The following is a 21,135-nucleotide window of genomic DNA, read 5'->3' as shown; positions in this document are numbered from 1 at the left end:
AACTTGAAAATTTATGTTTTGAAATTCTCGGTGGAGTAATAGCGTCTGTAATATAGCATGTAAGTATGTATTAAAATATGAAATACTATTCTAATAAAGGGAAATGATATTGAGCAGCTGCATCTAAGAGATTACTTTGTTTAAATACCCTTCTAGTTAGCCACAAGTTGAGAAATGAAAGCATGTGTTTACTGCCAAGAATTTGGAAAACAAAACATTACACACTTTTAAAAGTTAAGAAAACTGTTCATACAGGTGGTTGATTATGAGTTTTCTTTAGCATGATTTGCTTGTCATAGGAGATGTATTTTGAAGAAACAAGAGCAAAGCTCATACAAATGTGACTTACAGAACATTTTGAGTAGTACTAAGTTGTTGCCAGGGCTTTTTCTACCTGAGGTACACAGAAGAAGCTCAAACGCACTGCTGTTGTGTGTGCAAGGTGTTTCATTAAGCACAAAAAGGCCAGAATTAATTATGCTTTGCAGCCAAGCTGTGCAGGGATTTATGTGTGTCATTAAAAGATAGTTCTCTCCTTTTGAAGAGCTGCAGAGACAGGGAAAGACCTGGATATTGCAGAGCTGCAGTGGCTGATGACTCATTGTTGCAGATAACATTCTATTTTTCTTTTTGTTCCTTTTTTTTAAAGAAAAAAACTGATAAAAGTATCCTATTTATTGGGGAGAATTCCTTTGAAACTGACATCCAGAAGCTCTAAAAAAATACACATGGTCCTTTTGGAGGGGAGTAACTATTGACATTCATTTATTTGAATATCTGTATATTACCTATCTATCAATAACTATTGGCTATTATAAAAACAACCCTCACCCTCCCACTCCTGCCCATCCCCAGGTGACCAGGAAGATGACTTCTTTGTACATTCATTTGTTGGTGTCCTGGCCTTTAATTTATAAGCTTGGTATTTAATGTTTAGTCAAAATTGCTGTGATGAGATTGGGAATAGGAGTGAACAGTGACAGCTGCTCACTGGTGATGTGTGCTGCTTCTTATTTCTTCTCACTTGTAAAAGTGCCTTTTCCCTTAGACTCACATAGATTCACTTGCTATTACTTCTTGGAAACAAAATCCACCAGTTGGTCTTTAAGCACAATTTTCCCACAAGAATATCATTTTTTCAAATAATCATTTGCTGTGGTTCATTATTATTCTGTTATTCCTCCCCCCCCATTATGTTATAGTAATATCATTTACATTATTTAACAGTAATAACAATAGGTAACTGTGTTGGGGTCAATATTCTCAGAAAGAGTTCCTAGAGGAATTGATTAGAAAAGAATATAGAAAAGTGCAATTTTCATAAAGTAAAATGTGTTTACACATTTTTGTAATCTTCCAATTATCACAGTAAGTCTGCGGAAAGAAAAACATAGAGTAAGTGAATTATGACTTGTTATTTTGCACTGTCTGCACTCAGTTATGCCTCATGCAGTGGACATTTACCAGTTGCCTTCCCAGCATACAAGTCCTCTTTGCTCCTTCTCTGAAGCCCTGTACTTCCCAGCAGCTGTCTACACAGGATCCAGAGATGGAGCACATGGACGAGGACTAGCGAATCACTGTATCCCACCTGCCCTTCCACAGTGATTGGTTCACACAGTGTGTGACCTGGACCAGTCCAGTCAGATCTTAAGAGACTTCTGCTGGGAATGCATTTTTCTGCTGCTTGTGGGCAAAAGACACATAGTCCTGTGACCTGCTGAGCCCATGAGGGGAGCCATGCCTAAACTAAAACTAATACCATAGAAGGCAATGCAGGGAGACGGAAAGAGGGCAGGTTTTGGAGACATTGATACTTGGAGAATTTTTAGTTATATTAGCCTTTCTTGACTCAATCAGTTGAGTTTGTTTTTTTCTAACTTATAACTGAACTACATAACTGGATAAGTGAGTCAGTTGTTCTACCTGATCAGCTCACAACTGCTTGTTAGGTGTTTCTTCTACTTTCCCCCATCACTCTATTTGACCATGTTCCACGGGTATTTACTGACTTGATCCAGCTGAAATACAGGTCATATACCTCATCAACTCTCACGAGAAGTGATAGTTATATTCCCCGTTGAGTATCCCCAGGAAGAATGGGTGCAGAAAGCCCAGAGCCCCTTTCCTCCTGAATGTGGTGTGCTCAGGGAGGAAGAGCCAGAGCTGTGAGAACATGAGAACTTCTGATGAAGAAAGTATTCTGCCCTTAAAATGCAAATGAAACTCAATCCGCACAGATTCTAAAAACCAAAGGAGATAAAAAGTCAAGGAAAGAAAAATGGAAAAGTATTAGAGGAAATAAATAAAAGATAGAAGGGAATAAGAAGAGTCATCCAAAAAAAAAAAATCCAGAATAGAATGATGAAGAACAAAAATAAAGGGAAAAAGAAATCAAGAATAAGTATAATATGAAGAACAACATTCAAAAGATGATTAAGAAAAAGAGAAGCAAGGAAAATGTAAAGAACAAGGAAAGGCATTGAGGAGTTAAAACATTTTATTTTTAATGGCAGAAGATCAAGAAGAGTGTCAAAATTGAAAGAAGCAACCAAGGAACCCAAACTCGACTTGGTAATTGAGGCAGACCAAATCAGTTGAAGAAATATATTCACTCAACAGATGTTTTTTTTTTTTTTTTTTTTAATAATTATTTTTTATTGAAGGGTAGTTGACACACAGTATTACATTACATGAGTTTCAAGTGTACAACACAGTGGTAGAACATTTATATACATAATTCTAGGTTCCAGCTATCACCCTACCAAGCTGTTACAATATCTTGACCATATTCCCTATGCTATACATTACATCCTGGTTACTAATTTATTTTACCATTGGAAGACTGTCCTTTTTTTTTTTTTTTTTTTTTGTGAGGGCATCTCTCATATTTATTGATCAAATGGTTGTTAACGACAATAAAATTCTGTATAGGGGAGTCAATGCTCAATGCACAATCATTATTCCACCCCAAGCCTAATTTTTGTCAGTCTCCAATCTTCTGAGGCATAACAAACAAGTTTTTACATGTAGAACAAATTCTTACATAATGAATAAGTTACATAGTGAACAGTACAAGGGCAGTCATCACAGAAACTTTCGGTTTTGCTCATGCATTATGAACTCTAAACAGTCAGTTCAAATATGAATACTCATTTGGGTTTTATACTTGATTTATATGTGGATACCACATTTCTCTCTTTATTATTATTATTTTTAATAAAATGCTGAAGTGGTAGGTAGATACAAGATAAAGGTAGAAAACATAGTTTAGTGTTGTAAGAGAGCACATGTAGATGATCAGGTGTGTGCCTGTAGACTATGTGTTAATCCAAGCTAGACCAGGGCAATAAAACATCCACGTATGCAGAAGATTTCTCTCAGAACGGGGGGGTGAGGTTCTAAGCCTCACCTCTGTTGATCCCCAATTTCTCACCTGATGGCCCCCCTGCGACTGTGCCTGTCTTAGGTTGTTCCTCCCTTGAGGAATCTTACCCGTCTCTGGCTAACCAGTCATCTTCCGGGGCCATACAGGGAAATGTGAAGTTGGTAAGTGAGAGAGAAGCCTTATTGTTTGAAAAAGTTAGCTTTTTACTTCTTTGCATATTTATGCCCTGTGGCTTCTATGCCCAGCATTTGTCTTGAGGTATCTTTACCACTTGGAAGAATTATGATACTCGGTAAATTTGATATGAGGCACGAATTCTATTTAAGGGTTGTAATTAGGAAGGAAGAAGAAAAGCTATAGAAGTAGCAGGCGGAAGAAAACATGGGAAGATTGATTATTTCTTTGATATATCTTCTTGTAGAGTAACTTCAGCATGTATAGGTTTTAAGCTACTACTTAAATTGCACACACACATTAGCATAATAGGAGTATAGTTACATAACCAAAGCATATCTGTAATTACCAGCCATCTGCAGTGAAACCAAGAAAACCAGTTAGGCACCTTAGGCATTTGTGAAAACTTATCTATGATATGGTGGATATTGTCCAAATGAACTTGAACAGTCTGAGAGAAATCAGACAAATTAAAACAACCCATTCCTGGGGACTGTTCACATGCCATATGTTCTTTTAACAATAAATAGTTTGTAGTTGTAAGACTTTGGAGCGCTACAATTTGCACTTGTCCTAATTCTTGGTTGAGTTCCAACAGTATAGATCCAGTCCAATTTTGTTGTTTTACTGTATGCACAGGCCAGCTTAGATATCTCCTTCCTCATTCCCATGGCAAGTCCAGGAACTGGTGGGATGAGTGCATCTACAGCTGTAGCAGTGCGTGGATCTTTGTTGGGGTTTTTTGATGATCATCTTCTGGCATGAGTCTTCCAGAGAGTGCAGATGTTGGAAGTTCTTTTTCATATCGTATCTTAGTTCATTTTCGGGGTAGCCCAATTAGGCTTTGATCCTCTGTATAAACACAAACAGACCCTTTGCCTACACTTTTATATGCCCTTTATACCCTTGTGTAGAACTCGTTGGAGGTTACCACACAGGAACTGCCCTTTTTTTTTTTTTTTTTTTTGCTATCACTAATCTACACTTACATGACGAATATTATGTTTACTAGGCTCTCCCCTATACCAGGTCTCCCCTATAAACCCCTTTACAGTCACTGTCCATCAGCATAGCAAAATGTTGTAGAATCACTACTTGCCTTCTCTGTGTTGTACAGCCCTCCCTTTTCTCCTACCCCCCCATGCATGTTAATCTTAACACCCCCCTACTTCTCCCCCCCTTATCCCTCCCTACCCACCCATCCTCCACAGTCCCTTTCCCTTTGGTACCTGTTAGTCCATTCTTGAGTTCTGTGATTCTGCTGCTGTTTTGTTCCTTCAGTTTTTCCTTTGTTCTTATATTCCACAGATAAGTGAAATCATTTGGTATTTCTCTTTCTCCGCTTGGCTTGTTTCACTGAGCATAATACCCTCCAGCTCCATCCATGTTGCTGCAAATGATTGGATTTGCCCTTTTCTTATAGCTGAGTAGTATTCCATTGTGTATATGTACCACATCTTCTTTATCCATTCATCTATTGATGGACATTTAGGTTGCTTCCAATTCTTGGCTATTGTAAATAGTGCTGCAATAAACATAGGGGTGCATCTGTCTTTCTCAAACTTGATTGCTGCATTCTTAGGGTAAATTCCTAGGAGTGGAATTCCTGGGTCAAATGGTAAGTCTGTTTTGAGCATTTTGATGTACCTCCATACTGCTTTCCACAATGGTTGAACTAACTTACATTCCCACCAGCAGTGTAGGAGGGTTCCCCTTTCTCCACAGCCTCGCCAACATTTGTTGTTGTTTGTCTTTTGGATGGCAGCCATCCTTACTGGTGTGAGGTGATACCTCATTGTAGTTTTAATTTGCATTTCTCTGATAATTAGCGATGTGGAGCATCTTTTCATGTGTCTGTTGGCCATCTGTATTTCTTTTTTGGAGAACCGTCTGTTCAGTTCCTCTGCCCATTTTTTAATTGGGTTATTTGTTTTTTGTTTGTTGAGGCGTGAGAGCTCCTTATATATTCTGGACGTCAAGCCTTTATCGGATGTGTCATTTTCAAATATATTCTCCCATACTGTAGGGATCCTTCTTGTTCTATTGATGGTGTCTTTTGCTGTACAGAAGCTTTTCAGCTTAATATAGTCCCACTTACTCATTTTTGCTGTTGTTTTCCTTGCCCGGGGAGATATGTTCAAGAAGAGGTCACTCATGTTTATGTCTAAGAGGTTTTCGCCTATGTTTTCTTCCAAGAGTTTAATGGTTTCATGGCTTACATTCAGGTCTTTGATCCATTTTGAGTTTACTTTTGTATATGGGGTTAGACAATGGTCCAGTTTCATTCTCCTACATGTAGCTGTCCAGTTTTGCCAGCACCACCTGTTGAAGAGACTGTCATTTCGCCATTGTATGTCCATGGCTCCTTTATGAAATATTAATTGACCATATATGTCTGGGTTAATGTCTGGATTCTCTAGTGTGTTCCATTGGTCTGTGGCTCTGCTCTTGTGCCAGTACCAAATTGTCTTGATTACTATGGCTTTATAGTAGAGCTTGAAGTTGGGGAGTGAGATCCCCCCTACTTTATTCTTCTTTCTCAGGATTGCTTTGGCTATTCGGGGTCTTTGGTGTTTCCATATGAATTTTTGAATTGTTTGTTCCAGTTCATTGAAGAATGTTGCTGGTAGTTTCATAGGGATTGCATCAAATCTGTATATTGCTTTGGGCAGGATGGCCATTTTAACGATATTAATTCTTCCTAGCCACAAGCATGGGATGAGTTTCCATCTGTTAGTGTCCCCTTTAATTTCTCTTAAGAGTGACTTGTAGTTTTCAGAGTATAAGTCTTTCACTTCTTTGGTTAGGTTTATTCCTAGGTATTTTATTTTTTTTTAATGCAATTGTGAATGGAGTTGTTTTCCTGATTTCTCTTTCTGTTGGTTCATTGTTAGTATATAGGAAAGCCACAGATTTCTGTGTGTTGATTTTGTATCCTGCAACTTTGCTGTATTCCGATATCAGTTCTAGTAGTTTTGGGGTGGAGTCTTTAGGGTTTTTTATGTACAGTATCATGTCATCTGCAAATAGTGACAGTTTAACTTCTTCTTTACCAATCTGGATTCCTTGTATTTCTTTATTTTGTCTGATTGCCGTGGCTAGGACCTCCAGTACTATGTTAAATAACAGTGGAGAGAGTGGGCATCCCTGTCTTGTTCCCGATCTCAGAGGAAATGCTTTCAGCTTCTCGCTCTTCAATATAATGTTGGCTGTGGGTTTATCATAGATGGCCTTTATTATGTTGAGGTACTTGCCCTCTATTCCCATTTTGCTGAGAGTTTTTAACATGAATGGATGTTGAACTTTGTCAAATGCTTTTTCAGCATCTATGGAGATGATCATGTGGTTTTTGTCTTTCTTTTTGTTGATGTGGTGGATGATGTTGATGGACTTTCGAATGTTGTACCATCCTTGCATCCCTGGAATGAATCCCACTTGGTCATGGTGTATGATCCTTTTGATGTATTTTTGAATTCGGTTTGCTAATATTTTGTTGAGTATTTTTGCATCTACGTTCATCAGGGATATTGGTCTGTAGTTTTCTTTTTTGGTGGGGTCTTTGCCTGGTTTTGGTATTAGGGTGATGTTAGCTTCATAGAATGAGTTTGGGAGTATCCCCTCCTCCTCTATTTTTTGGAAAACTTTAAGGAGAATGGGTATTATGTCTTCCCTGTATGTCTGATAAAATTCCGAGGTAAATCCATCTGGCCCGGGGGTTTTGTTCTTTGGTAGTTTTTTGATTACCTCTTCAATTTCGTTGCTGGTAATTGGTCTGTTTAGATTTTCTGTTTCTTCCTGGGTCAATCTTGGAAGGTTATATTTTTCTAGGAAGTTGTCCATTTCTCCTAGGTTTCCCAGCTTTTTAGCATATAGGTTTTCATAGTATTCTCCAATAATTCTTTGCATTTCCGTGGGGTCCGTCGTGATTTTTCCTTTCTCGTTTCTGATACTGTTGATTTGTGTTGATTCTCTTTTCTTCTTAATAAGTCTGGCTAGAGGCTTATCTATTTTGTTTATTTTCTCGAAGAACCAGCTCTTGGTTTCATTGATTTTTGCTATTGTTTTATTCTTCTCAATTTTATTTATTTCTTCTCTGATCTTTATTATGTCCCTCCTTCTGCTGACCTTAGGCCTCATCTGTTCTTCTTTTTCCAATTTCGATAATTGTGACATTAGACCATTCATTTGGGATTGCTCTTCCTTTTTTAAATATGCTTGGATTGCTATATACTTTCCTCTTAAGACTGCTTTTGCTGTGTCCCACAGAAGTTGGGGCTTAGTGTTGTTGTTGTCATTTGTTTCCATATATTGCTGGATCTCCATTTTGATTTGGTCATTGATCCATTGATTATTTAGGAGCGTGTTGTTAAGCCTCCATGTGTCTGTGAGCCTCTTTGCTTTCTTTGTACAGTTTATTTCTAGTTTTATGCCTTTGTGGTCTGAAAAGTTGGTTGGTAGGATTTCAATCTTTTGGAATTTTCTGAGGCTCTTTTTGTGGCCTAGTATGTGGTCTATTCTGGAGAATGTTCCATGTGCACTTGAGAAGAATGTATATCCCGCTGCTTTTGGATGTAGAGTTCTATAGATGTCTATTAGGTCCATCTGCTCTCCTGTGTTGTTCAGTGCTTCCGTGTCCTTACTTATTTTCTGCCCAGTGGATCTATCCTTTGGGGTGAGTGGTGTGTTGAAGTCTCCTAGAATGAATGCATTGCAGTCTATATCCCCCTTTAGTTCTGTTAGTATTTGTTTCACATATGCTGGTGCTCCTGTGTTGGGTGCATATATATTTAGAATGGTTATATCCTCTTGTTTGACTGAGCCCTTTATCATTATGTAGTGTCCTTCTTTATCTCTTGTTACTTTCTTTGTTTTGAAGTCTATTTTGTCTGATATTAGTACTGCAACCCCTGCTTTCTTCTCACTGTTGTTTGCTTGAAATATGTTTTTCCATCCCTTGACTTTTAGTCTGTACATGTCTTTGGGTTTGAGGTGAGTTTCTTGTAAGCAGCATATAGATGGGTCTTGCTTTTTTATCCATTCTGTTACTCTGTGTCTTTTGATTGGTGCATTCAGCCCATTAACATTTAGGGTGACTATTGAAAGATATGTACTTATTGCCATTGCAGGCTTTAAATTCGTGGTTACCAAAGGTTCAAGGTTAGCCTCTTTAGTATCTTACTGCCTAACTTAGCTCGCTTATTGAGCTGTTATATACACTGTCTGGAGATTCTTTTCTTCTCTCCCTTCTTGTTCCTCCTCCTCGATTCTTCATATGTTGGGTGTTTTGTGCTGTGCTCTTTCTAGGAGTGCTCCCATCTAGAGCAGTCCCTGTAAGATGTTCTGTAGAGGTGGTTTGTGGGAAGCAAATTCCCTCAGCTTTTGTTTGTCTGGGAATTGTTTAATCCCACCGTCATATTTGAATGATAGTCGTGCTGGATACAGTATCCTTGGTTCAAGGCCCTTCTGTTTCATTGTATTAAATATATCATGCCATTCTCTTCTGGTCTGTAGGGTTTCTGTTGAGAAATCTGACGTTAGCCTGATGGGTTTCCCTTTATAGGTGACCTTTTTCTCTCTAGCTGCCTTTAACACTCTTTCCTTGTCCTTGATCTTTGCCATTTTAATTATTATGTGTCTTGGTGTTGCCCTTCTTGGATCCTTTCTGTTGGGGGTTCTGTGTATTTCCGTGGTCTGTTTGATTACTTCCTCCCCCAGTGTGGGGAAGTTTTCAGCAATTATTTCTTCTAAGATACTTTCCATCTCTTTGCCTCTCTCTTCTTCTTCTGGGACCCCTATAATACGGATATTGCTCCTTTTAGATTGGTCACACAGTTCTCTTAATATTGTTTCATTCCTGGAGATCCTTTTGTCTCTCTCTATGTCAGCTTCTATGCGTTCCTGTTCTCTGATTTCAATTCCATCAATGGCCTCTTGCATTCTATCCATTCTGCTTATAAACCCTTCCAGAGTTTGTTTCATTTCTGCGATCTCCTTTCTGGCATCTGTGATCTCCTTCCGGACTTCATCCCATTTCTCTTGCGTATTTCTCTGCATCTCTGTCAGCATGTTTATGATTCTTATTTTGAATTCTTTGTCAGGGAGACTGGTTAGGTCTGTCTCCTTCTCTGGTGTTGTCTCTGTGATCTTTGTCTGCCTGTAGCTTTGCCTTTTCATGGTGATAGGAATAGTCTGCAGAACTGGGACGAGTGACGGCTGGAAGGACTTCCTTTCTTGTTGGTTTGTGGCCCTCCTCTCCTGGGAGAACAGCGGCCTCTAGTGGCTTGTGCTGCGCAGCTGCGCGCAGACAGGGTTTCTGCTTCCTGCCCGGCTGCTATGGAGTTAATCTCCGCTGTTGCTGTGGGCGTGGCCTGGCTCCGGCAGCTACTCCAAAATGGTGGAGTCGCGTTGGAGCAGGAGCGGCTGGGAGGCTATTTATCTCCGTAAGGGGCCTCCCTGCTCCCTGCAGCCCAGGGGTTAGGGTGCCCAGAGATCCCGGATTCCCTACCTCTGGATTAAGTGACCCGCCCTGCCCCTTTAAGACTTCCAAAAAGCACCCGCCAAAACAACACAATGACCACAAAAAAAAACAAGAAAAAAAAATTTTTTTAATTAAAAAAAAAAAAAAAATTTTTAATTAAAAAAAAAAAAAAGGTGGTCGTTCGTTTTTCTTTATTCTCCGGTGCCATCCTCAGGCCTCTGCTCACCGGTCTTTCTGCCCTGTTTCCCTAATATTGGGGTCCCTGTCCCTTTAAGACTTCCAAAAAGCGCTCGCCAAAACAAAGCAGCAAAAAAGCAAAAAAAAAAAAAATGGTCGCGCGCTTTTCTTATGTCCTCTGTCGCCCAGCCTTCAGTGCCTGCTCACTGTTCTTGCTGCCCTGTTTTCCTAGTATCGAGGGCCCTGCACTCTGGCCCGGATGGCTGGGGCTGGGTGCTCGGCAGTCCTGGGCTCCGTCTCCCTCCCGCTCTGCCTGCTCTTCTCCCGCCGGGAGCTGGGGGGAGGGGTGCTCGGCTCCCGCGGGGCCGGGGCTTGTATCTTACCCCCTTCGCGAGGCGCTGGGTTCTCTCAGGTGTGGATGTGGTCTGGATATTGTCCTGTGTCCTCTGGTCTTTATTCTAGGAAGGGTTGTCTTTGTTATATTTTCATAGATATATGTTGTTTTGGGAGGAGATTTCCGCTGCTCTACTCACGCCGCCATCTTCTGCCCCCTCCGATGTTTTGTTTTTTGAGTTGTTTTTTTTTACAAAAGTATATTTTAAGTTTTGGCAATAATGCAAGATACATCAGTGAATCTGATGTAAGTCCTTTCCTTGGGAAACTTGAGATTGTTAGATAAGTTTGGGTAGAGAAACAAGTTGTAGAATGCAGATAGAGAGAACCTTAGCTATCATATAGACAGTACAACTAACTGATTTCGCTGATGGACTGCAGGTCTAGATTAATGTCCACTCATGTCAGGCCTCTGAGTTGGCAGTCCGTTCTTCCTTACCATAGCTTCAGAGCAGCCTTTAAGAATTGCTCTCATTAAACCAGCTCTGGAGAGCCTGGGGAAAGTAGTTTATTATTTATTGTGATAACAATTTTATATTCAAAGTAAGCCGACTCATTCCCTTCTCTGACTTGAAATTTTCAAAAAGACTTTCCATCATCTTTAGTAAATTTCTTATTAATCAAACTACTTTCTCAGACTTTGGGACAATTAGGGGTAAGTGTAAGCAGCTTTTAAGTACCTATGGTAGAGATAAATTAAGCAGGATCCTGGTGTCCTATGCAGTGGCCTCAAATCCAGCAGAGCTTCAAAGTGGTGGTGTCTCAATACCCTTCCTTAGTATTTTTTCTTCCTCATTTGATTCCCTTTCTCACCGCCTTTGCTGTCACCAATTCTCATATCAACAAACAGAATAATTTGATGAACTGCCAGTTCATGGTCATAGTAAAGTGCTATCATCAATTTGATGTGTTAACTGTCTCATGGAGGTTTGATTTTAAAATAAAATAGGTAAGGCATAATTACAATGACTTTACACAAAGTTTATTATCTAAATCTAAGCCAAATCTGGTGGTTTAAAAAGTAGGCTTTGGGGCCAGGCTGACAACATTCTTGTAACAGCCCTTGTAGTGTCAACTCAGGTATGTTTTTTGACCAGCTAGTCCTGCTCCTTCATCCGTAGACAGGATAATAGCAGCATCCACCCAGGGCAGTCCTGAGGACTGAGCAAGGAAGGCGATACTAGTAGCACATTGAGTTGCCTTGCATGAGGTGAGTTCTCAGAAAATGTGAATGCATATTGTTATTGTTTTGTGTGTTGTGGGAAATGTGAATGAACTTAAGATGAGAAAGAAATTGCCAACCCTTATGCTTTCAGTAATGACTTTATGGAGAAGGTAAGACAGCATAATAATTTGTAGGAGAGGGAAGGTAGCCAAATGAAGAAAAATAGAATGTACAAATGTGAGCAAGAGGAACCTGGGGAAAGTAGGGAGGAAGTAAATCTTTAGTGTGCTTTTTCTTAAGTAGTTATTTCCATGAAAAATGGCCCTTATGATCAGAGAATGAAGGAACACTGAGAATGGATATGTTTTTCTCAAAGTCCTAATACGTCTTTTATAATACATGGAAAAGATGTTATCAAAAGCAATTTCATCTTTGTGGAACCTTAATTTTTTATATTAGTTTGAAATCAGCCTGGCTTTTTTTTTACTTTCCTGAGGACTTTGTACATGGACCTTACAAAAATATCACATATATCTAATTTAAGTCCTTTCAAATAATAGGTTTTCATGGTATTTTATTTATCTGTTATTTGTGCAGCTTAGGTCCTCTGCCTTCTTAGCTTTGAGGACTTGCAAATGTAAATCAATTCGTAAAAAATACAGTTTTACACAATTAAATATTTTCATTAAACCAAGTAACTTGAAACAATGTAAGAACTGTTTCTTTCCATTAGGATGTGTTAGGGTGTCATTAATGTCATCCTTTTCCTCCCTTATTTTGGGAGCAGTTTGTGAACTGTGGAGGAATACCCTTTTTCTTTTCTTCAACCTCTTGCAAATTCTTGTCTCAACCTTTATCTTTCAGAGAGTTACAGGTCATGCTTTGAAATCAGAAAGCAGCCTTCCCCTGTGTCCTGGAGCACAAATATCTATCACCAGGAATGCCAGGAAATAAAATGATTCAGAGTTTAAAGATCAGATCAGGTAGCCCAGAGCAATAAGTTGAAATCTAGAATTAGAGTCTTAAGTTATCACTTATTTCAAAGTAATGGTGAAAGAATGTAGTCATTGAAATAAGACTAGAATGAACAAAATATTCCTATGAAATATTTTGAAAAGCTTCCCACAGTGTTTGTTTCTCTTTGCTTTTTTCTGAAAAAAAATGGACAATGATTACAAAATGTATGCTAATATATTTTAACTTTTTCATTTAATAACAGAAGGGATACCCCATTCCTTCACAATGTACATGTAACCATGTAATAAGAACACAGCTTTCATAGGCTTTTCTTACTTTTCTTACCCATTTAAGAAACCAGTTTTAAAATATTAAGCTGTTATCATAACAATTGCTTTTAAACAGTATTTCCTCAGGATATCTGCTTATCACTGATATAAATGCAGAATTACTGTGGGGTCTTAATTTTCTTAAGTTCAGAATGCTGATTAAATTAGACTTTTTCACATAAAGTCACTTAGTTGTACAGAAATTTGGCCTATGGCTTATTTGGGAGAGATTATAATAAGTTAAACAGATATTTTTAATTCAATCATTATGGAAAAATAATATTCCCAGTCAAGTGCCTAAAATTCATGACAAAATTAGCAAGGACCCCCAAAAAATGAGTCTTTAATGGAGTAATTTTTAGTTCTTTGGGTTATGATTTGTTTGTTTCCTTCTCTCTAGTTATTCGTATGTAATAATATTTACATATTTAAAATAAAAATTCCGAGTTTTCTTTTGGGCATGAGGACCAAAGGGAGGGAGATGCCCCACACTCTCATTTCTGTTTCCCTCATTAGCTAGTTTGACTTTCACATTACGTCTCACTGAACAAGGGGAAAAAATTAATCTAAGAGGACCAGCAGCCTTCTGGACACCAGTGGTAGGTTATTTGTTACTGTCCTAGGAGAGAATGGATTCAGGCTCTTCTCGAAGCAGCTGGATGATTGCGGGCAAATGCCCAGAGAATACCCTACCCCAAGTCCCCAACCCCCGGAAGAGTTTGCGCATCTGGAACCCCATGGATTCCTGACCACCTCTGTGTGGTTGCTCGTCACATCCTACCCTACCTTCTCTAGTCCTTTGACCTGTCCACCACGGCACTCACCCTCTTCTGGTCCAGTCCGTTCACTAGGACAAACATGGCAAATAGGTTTGCATTTTCCGGCAAGTCCATTTGACTGAGAGGAGTTGTCTGGAAAATGTTAAGAATTGTGAGACCTTGAGTGTGAAGGACAGATGTGGTGGTCCTTGTAGCCAGCCCAGTATCAGTGCATTTCTGTTGCTAGAAATAATAGGCCATGGGTGAAGATGGATTAAGTCATTGTCTTAAAATGAACGTGAGTCATAGCACTGAGTGTTTCTTTTTCCTCCATTCTTATTTTTTCTTCCTTCACAAAAAATAAAAGCATGGTGATCTTGCTATATTGAAGGAGGAAAACTGGTATATATTCTAATTCTGGACTAGTATTTGCTTTTTATTTTGATAGACAGGCAATGTATGTAAAATTCAAGATTTGGAAAAAGCAACAAAAAAGATTAAAATGCTATAACTTCTTGCCCTTCCCCAAACTGAGGAAGTAATATTATCCAGTCTACCAATTGAGAAGCTAATAGCAAAGAAAATTCAGTGATTATTAGAAAGGATGGTCACGAAACCCTTGTTTTGTTTACTTTACAGCCTCACATTAATTTTTTTTTTTCTACTTTCTATTTTGAAAGTTCAGGATTGGTGCCATTTAAGATGCTACACGGGAAAGTCTCAAATTCTATTTATTTGTATAATTCACCCTTGCTTCATCAACAAGGCTCAATTATACAAATTAAACAGAATACAGAAATGTTAAATGGATCCTGTAAACAGCAAAATTAAAGTCACTTGTAGTTCATTGCTAATTGCTTAACTTTAAATTATGATTTATCCTGTTTATTTTTACTAAAACCTATTTAATGTTCACTTAGAGAAGATATGATTGAACTACTGACAGTGTTTCCATGAGATATATTCTAATTCTGGAGTAGTATTTGCTTTTTATTTTGATAGATTTAGGCAATGTGTGTAAAATTCAAGATTTGGAAAAAGCAACAAAAAAGATTAAAATGCTATATATATATATATATAACCTGTCATGTATCTGTGTTCAGCGCTGCAAATATACAGTGACTGTTTTTTCCTTTTTTTATTAAAAATGGGAAACACAAAGGAGACTTTTATTTTTAATAATTTTTAGGCATTTTGAATTAACACAATACTTAAAGAAAATATTAGAAAAGGGAACTACAGTCTAAGAGACTCCCTTATGAACACCTATTTTCTCAATAATATTTAGAGTTTTTTGCTTTTGTTTTTTTCTAGTAATTTTTTAAAAATGAGAAAACATTTATTGAGTGCTCATTATGTAACAACTACTGTATTAGGCACTTCACATTGTTTCACTGATTCTCATAAGAACTTTGTGTTCAAGGTACTGTTACTTCCATTTTTTTGTATGAGAAATTGAAACTCAGGAAATTAAATAACCTGCCCATAGCCAAGTAGCCAGTAAAATGGAAGAACAAGGATTTAAATACAGATTTATTTGAATCTGAGACCCATGCTCATTTCATAATTCTTTGCTGTCAACCTGTTAATGGCCTATGGGTTTCCCAGAGAATGTTACCTACATATATTTTCTGTGCACATAAGTAGTGTACATACACATGTATTTTTTATTACACATATATTGTAAAATAAATGTTCTTTTTGTTAAACAAAATATAGATTACTGGTTCCATCCTAAATCCGTGAATAACTTCTCCCTTACATTTTCTCATGTCTATCCAGGGAGAAATGCTCCTAATATGAACCCTGATAAAAATATTCCTGATCACCTCGCTGTTGAAATTAACCTAGTTTAGCTTATTTTAATGCAACTTTGCACTATCTATGTCTAAATCTAAGGCAGAGATTAGCAAATTATTTCTCAACGTGGCAGATAGTAAGTATTTTCAGCTTGTCAGCCATACGGTCCTGGTTGTAATTGCTGTAGTTAGAAAGCAGCCATAGACAATATGTAAATGAATGACTTGGCTGTATTCCAATAAAAAACTTCATTTACTAAAACAGGCTGCCACCCATGGGCTGTCAAAACCATTGCATATGCCATTTAGGCTAGTAAATGGATTTAACCCTTGACATCCCATGAACTATGTCTTCTGATTTATAGAATAGAGAGAATAAAAATACCAATACAAGGCTAACAGTGTTTTGATTTTTGTTCCTTAGTTACCTATTCAGTTTGCATAAGCAAATAGTCATAAACAAAGACTTCTCCTATTCGGAATATTGAATTTCAGACTTCTTCATCTCAATAAACAGCAATCCCTGTGTAAGAGTTCCTCCAGGCCTAACACACTGGGGTCTTGGCTTCTCTTTCTCACAACCCATAAACAATGTGCCAACAAATCTTGTTGGTTCTACCTTCCAAATATATCCAGAAGTCAGCACTTTCTCACCACACCCATCTTTCCCACTCTGGCCCACCCACTGTCTTCTCTTTCCTGAATTATTGCAATAGCCCTCCTAACAGGTCTCCCTGGCACCCTCGGGTCCCTGGACTCTGCTCCATATGGCATCTCCACGGATCCTATTAAAACAGAAAGCAGATCACATCACCCTTCCGTGAATACTCTTTAAGAACTTCCATATCCTTCACATTTAAAACCAAAGACTTTATAGTGACCTCCAAACCCTTCATTTCTTCCTGTGATCTTTTCCCACTCCTGTGTCTTTCATCCCTCATTTCCGTTATATGTTGATATAGGTATTAGACAAATCAGAACCCTGGGTCTGTCACTTTATGGAGATCTTAAGCAAGGTACTTAAACCATAAAAGCTCATCTGTAAAATGGGGATAATGCTAATTCCCATTTGATAGGATTGTAGTTAAGTGAATTAATATGTGTAAAGCCAAGTATTGCTCAGTAAATTCTAGTTATTATTGTTTCTTCCGAGAAGGACATTGCAATGAATGAATTAAGGCATGCTCTCAAGTAACTAATGCAAGGCACTAAGGCATGAAAGATACCTTGAATAGTCTAAACAAAGAATCACAGAGGATCAAGATGAGCATGAAAAGGGTGCTTTTAACAACAATTTTTCAGTCAGGATGCAATCATAATTTTCTAAAGCAAGTCATACAAGCAGATTAGAATCTGCATTTTTCTCTTGCTTCGTTAGAAAAATGTAGAGACAGTAGAGTTAAAAGAATGTAGCTCAATGGGGAGGGACGGAGATTTGGAAATAAATGTTTAGAGTCCCTACAAAGGCACCATTTCAGAAATAGTGCTGTAAGTAGATGAAGTGATCAGAACCTCAAATTTTATGATTTTGTCTTTAAAACAGTTTAGTAAAAGAATCTAGTTGATACAATTTACTAAGAGAACAGTTATAGTATATGTTTAGGCACCAAACACCAGCTCTTCCAAATGTAAATAACAAAAATTCATAGTGAAGTTGGTTAAAATGTAATTATAGAAGGCTATTTGGTATATACCAAATAGACTTCTAAAGGGAAATATATAAAGCATTTGAATATTTCAATCAACAGAATAATTTAATACATATTTAAAATGCAGTAAATATAATTTAATATCTAAGTAGATATAAAATTTTACAATTTAGGAAGAGAATATACATTCTTCTTGAATGTATTATAACATTTATAAAAAATCACATAGCTTGACATTAAGAAAATTCAGTTGATTATAGTAATTTGAGTTTTATAGCACTCATCCTCTGATAATAATCCAATAAAACTAGAAATAGACCAGGAATAGATGTCATGGAAAACTTAGCTGCTTAAAAATTAAGGACCATTCTTCTACACAACCCCTGAAACAAAGATAAAAATAAAAACTGAAATTATAAATTATTTAGAGCAATGGCCAGAAAAATACTATATAACAAAACCCATGAGACCCAGCTAAAGCAGTACTCAAAAGAAAAAAATCGTTAGCCTGAAATTCTTTTATAATGAAAAAGTAGAATAAAAGTAAAATTATGTAAATATTTAATTTAAGAAATTAGGAAAAGAGCACTCAAACCAACAAAAAGGAAGAATCAATACAGATAAAGCTGAAATTAATAAAACAGGTCAAACAATAGAAAGTATATATTTTGAAACGGATATACTCCTCCTTTGAAATGGATATAATCATAGCTAGCCTAAGTAAGAATTAAAAAGTATACATTATTACAAAGGGTAAACAAAAAGCTTTACTCACTCTAATGTGCAACTCAGTGTTTGTTAACTTTATAATCTGGAGGAAATGGGTGATTTTCTAGAAAATATTTGGCTATCCAAATTGACCTAAGATGATATTTTGAAAAACGAAGGACCACTAACTATAGAAGAGACTGGAAAGGTAAAAGACACACACACACACACACACACACACACACACACACACACACGTGCATGCACACCATATGCAAACTTTAAAAAATGATAATCATTTGACCAAGAACAGACTCCGAATGAGTAAATACGCATATGACAGGAAAAGGGCTAATATGCCAAGGATAAAAAGAGGCCCCACAGACTCTTGAGAAGTAAAGCAGCCCAGAAGAAAAACAAGTGAAGACTGTTCATGTTAAATTTAACAGAATGAAAAAAAAATTTGATCCTTTTAATAATCGTAGAATTAAAACTTAAGACAATAAGATACCATATTTTTTCACCCATTAATTTGGCCAAAAAGTTAAAAAGAACCATATAGACAGAGCTTTTAAGGATGAGAGCACACAGGTAGCCTCACACATTGGTGGTGGAGGTCGTATTGCCATGGCTTTTTAAGAAAGTTACCTGGAATTATCTTTTAAAGTAAAAATACTCATACCCTTAAAATTGTAGAAGGAGATCATTCCATAGAATATTATGCAGGAAGTGGAATACTGAGGCAGGTCCACGTGTTTTGCCCCAGATGTATTGTCATCATGTGTCAAGTGAGAGAAGCAAACTGCAGAGTTCTGTGCAGAGTGTGATCCTGTCATAATAAAAATAAATAATAATAAAATCCTTACATTATGTGTGTTGTTTGGGGGGTATATTCTTGTATGGGTATGGAGAGAATGAGAGAAGGCAGATTAAGCTGTAAACATTGATTCTCTAGGAGAGGTAGCAGCTTTTTTGGTATAAGTTGTTTTATCATGAAAAGGGCCACCTATTATTTTATAACTGCTAAAGATTAATAAATAAATAAACAGTATCACCAGCAAAAAGAACACCAACCAAAGGATCTTTTTCTACCTTCCTGGTAGAAACCTCTAACGTTCTACAAATCTCTAGAGGGGTTTTTCACACAATGCTTCTAATTGATAAATTTTTAATTCCTATTCCTTTGCTTTGCAACAGAGCTATTAAGAGGGCTGATTAATTAAAGAATTTAGGAAATTTGGTACACATTTAGAGCCAGATTTGTAGGGGGTCATTCTTCTATTATAGTTGGTCTGAAGATTATTTGTGGAAGGCAACCATGCGTATCTTTCCACATTAGCAAGAAAAGTGACTCTCTTTGCACTTATTAGCCACCAGAAAAATCCTTTGTTTCACTTATTTTTAGATTTATGTAGCCTGAATTAATATTTCAATAACCCTATTCAAGAGGAGCATTTGGAACCATTCCACATGAATGTTTCATTCTTTAAGCAAAAGTGCAGAACACACTCTTTCAAGGCACAGATTGCTTTCCACAGATAATGTATTCTACTTAATCACATATAAAGGCACAAATCTGAGATACACATTAAAGACTAGCTCTGTTTTAGCATGCAGAAGTCACCACATCCAACAAACCTCAGAGCATTTTTAAATGGGAAGGATATACAAATAATAAGTACACCATCTCATACTCGCCCCTCAGCTAATCCAACATTAAATGAAAACATTTGCTATAGCAATATCAATTTACAAAGGACAAATGATGTTTCTGAGATTTTGGAGTATTTTCTTTCATAGATTACACATGTGCACACAGTTAGCACCTTAACATCCTTATTTAATAATTTTATATATAACTTTCTTGATCATTTTTAAATGTTTTAATTTGAAAGTAGAATCCTAAAGAAAACAACAAACTCTTAACAAAAGTGGACATCAAATTAAAGCAGCAAAGTACCACTAAAATATTTCAGCCTTCACTATTTATGGAAATAAATATTAATTTGGGTGATACAGAAGTGATTAAATTATTTGCTTCCAACTGAATGATCATTTTGCTATGAAAATGCAAATACTGTTTACCTCACTATTTCTACAATTGATGTTATTAGTTATAATATTTAGCTTCCCCATTTTGGCCATGTTTAAATATTAATTTTACCTCCTTAATGTATTTTTCATAAATGCTACGGCAGTAAAATGTATTTTACTGTTGTGGTTTCATCTACTTGCCTCAGACTTTGAAGGCAGACACAGTGGATGTAAGAAAGAAGATAGATTGGCAGTCTGGGTAAATGCAGGTATGAAAGAGGTGACTGTAGCAGGGTCAAACAAGTTTAGAAGTTAACAAATAGTCTCTGTATTGTTTTCTGCTGTCATAACCACTGCATACTACAAAATGGAGAAAATTGTGCTCAGGGGTGACGAAATCAAGTTCCTGCCCTAAATAGCTCAGAATTGAGAGTAAAAAATGTATCTTATTCAACATGAAATCTGTGACTCTGCCAGTGGTATATACTGTTCCATTTTCTACCTATCATTTATTTAGTCAGCAGAGTAAGCTTGGGTCTAGAAGCCCACAGCTATTAGGTGTAAGGGGACTTTAAGTCCTTCAATCAATTATTGCAGAAGTCACTTGAAATAAATAAGATATTTCACACAGTTACAGCCCACAATATTCTCTTTTCACTTTAGTTTATGATGACCTGGAAACCTTCTACAATAGCCAAAGAGATTTGAAGCACCACTGAAGCAAATAAAAGCCAAATCTAGGACTCTTGTAATGCTTTCAAGTCCACTGCTGTTGGAAAACTCCAAGTTTATTGGAACACTGTGTATCATTTATTTCTCCACTCCCCTTCTTTCCTCAACATGTATTCCCCAAGATCCAGAAATGTCAGCTGTCAAAAAAAATGTTTATAAATATAAACCCAAGGTAGTTTCCTTGCATTTTCCTACTAAACCTTTCGGAACCTATTTACTGTGGTTACAACTTTACAGAGAATAGAGCTTTGCAAACCTGTGAATTACTCTGTTATGAAGGAGAGTATTAATTAACCTAAGAATGATCTCATCTCTTCGTTACGGTCAGTTTAGGAAATTGTTGGCTGAGTTTTTTCTTCAAAGTATATAGTCAAACCTGCTAGTGAAATCCAAA

At 37.1% G+C, this 21,135-nt stretch overlaps 1 protein-coding gene across 15 annotated transcripts in view; it reads left to right on the top strand.

Annotated features, from left to right (window-relative positions):
• PAM (peptidylglycine alpha-amidating monooxygenase) overlaps positions 1–21,135 on the top strand; it is a 274,025-nt gene that overhangs the window by 119,965 nt on the left and 132,925 nt on the right. The window lies entirely within an intron of this gene.

This window comes from Manis pentadactyla, chromosome 2, assembly GCF_030020395.1.
Source record: "Manis pentadactyla isolate mManPen7 chromosome 2, mManPen7.hap1, whole genome shotgun sequence".
Taxonomy (NCBI): Eukaryota; Metazoa; Chordata; class Mammalia; order Pholidota; family Manidae; genus Manis; species Manis pentadactyla.
Note: the sequence above shows the minus strand (reverse complement) of the source record. Positions and strands in the feature narration are given on the sequence as shown.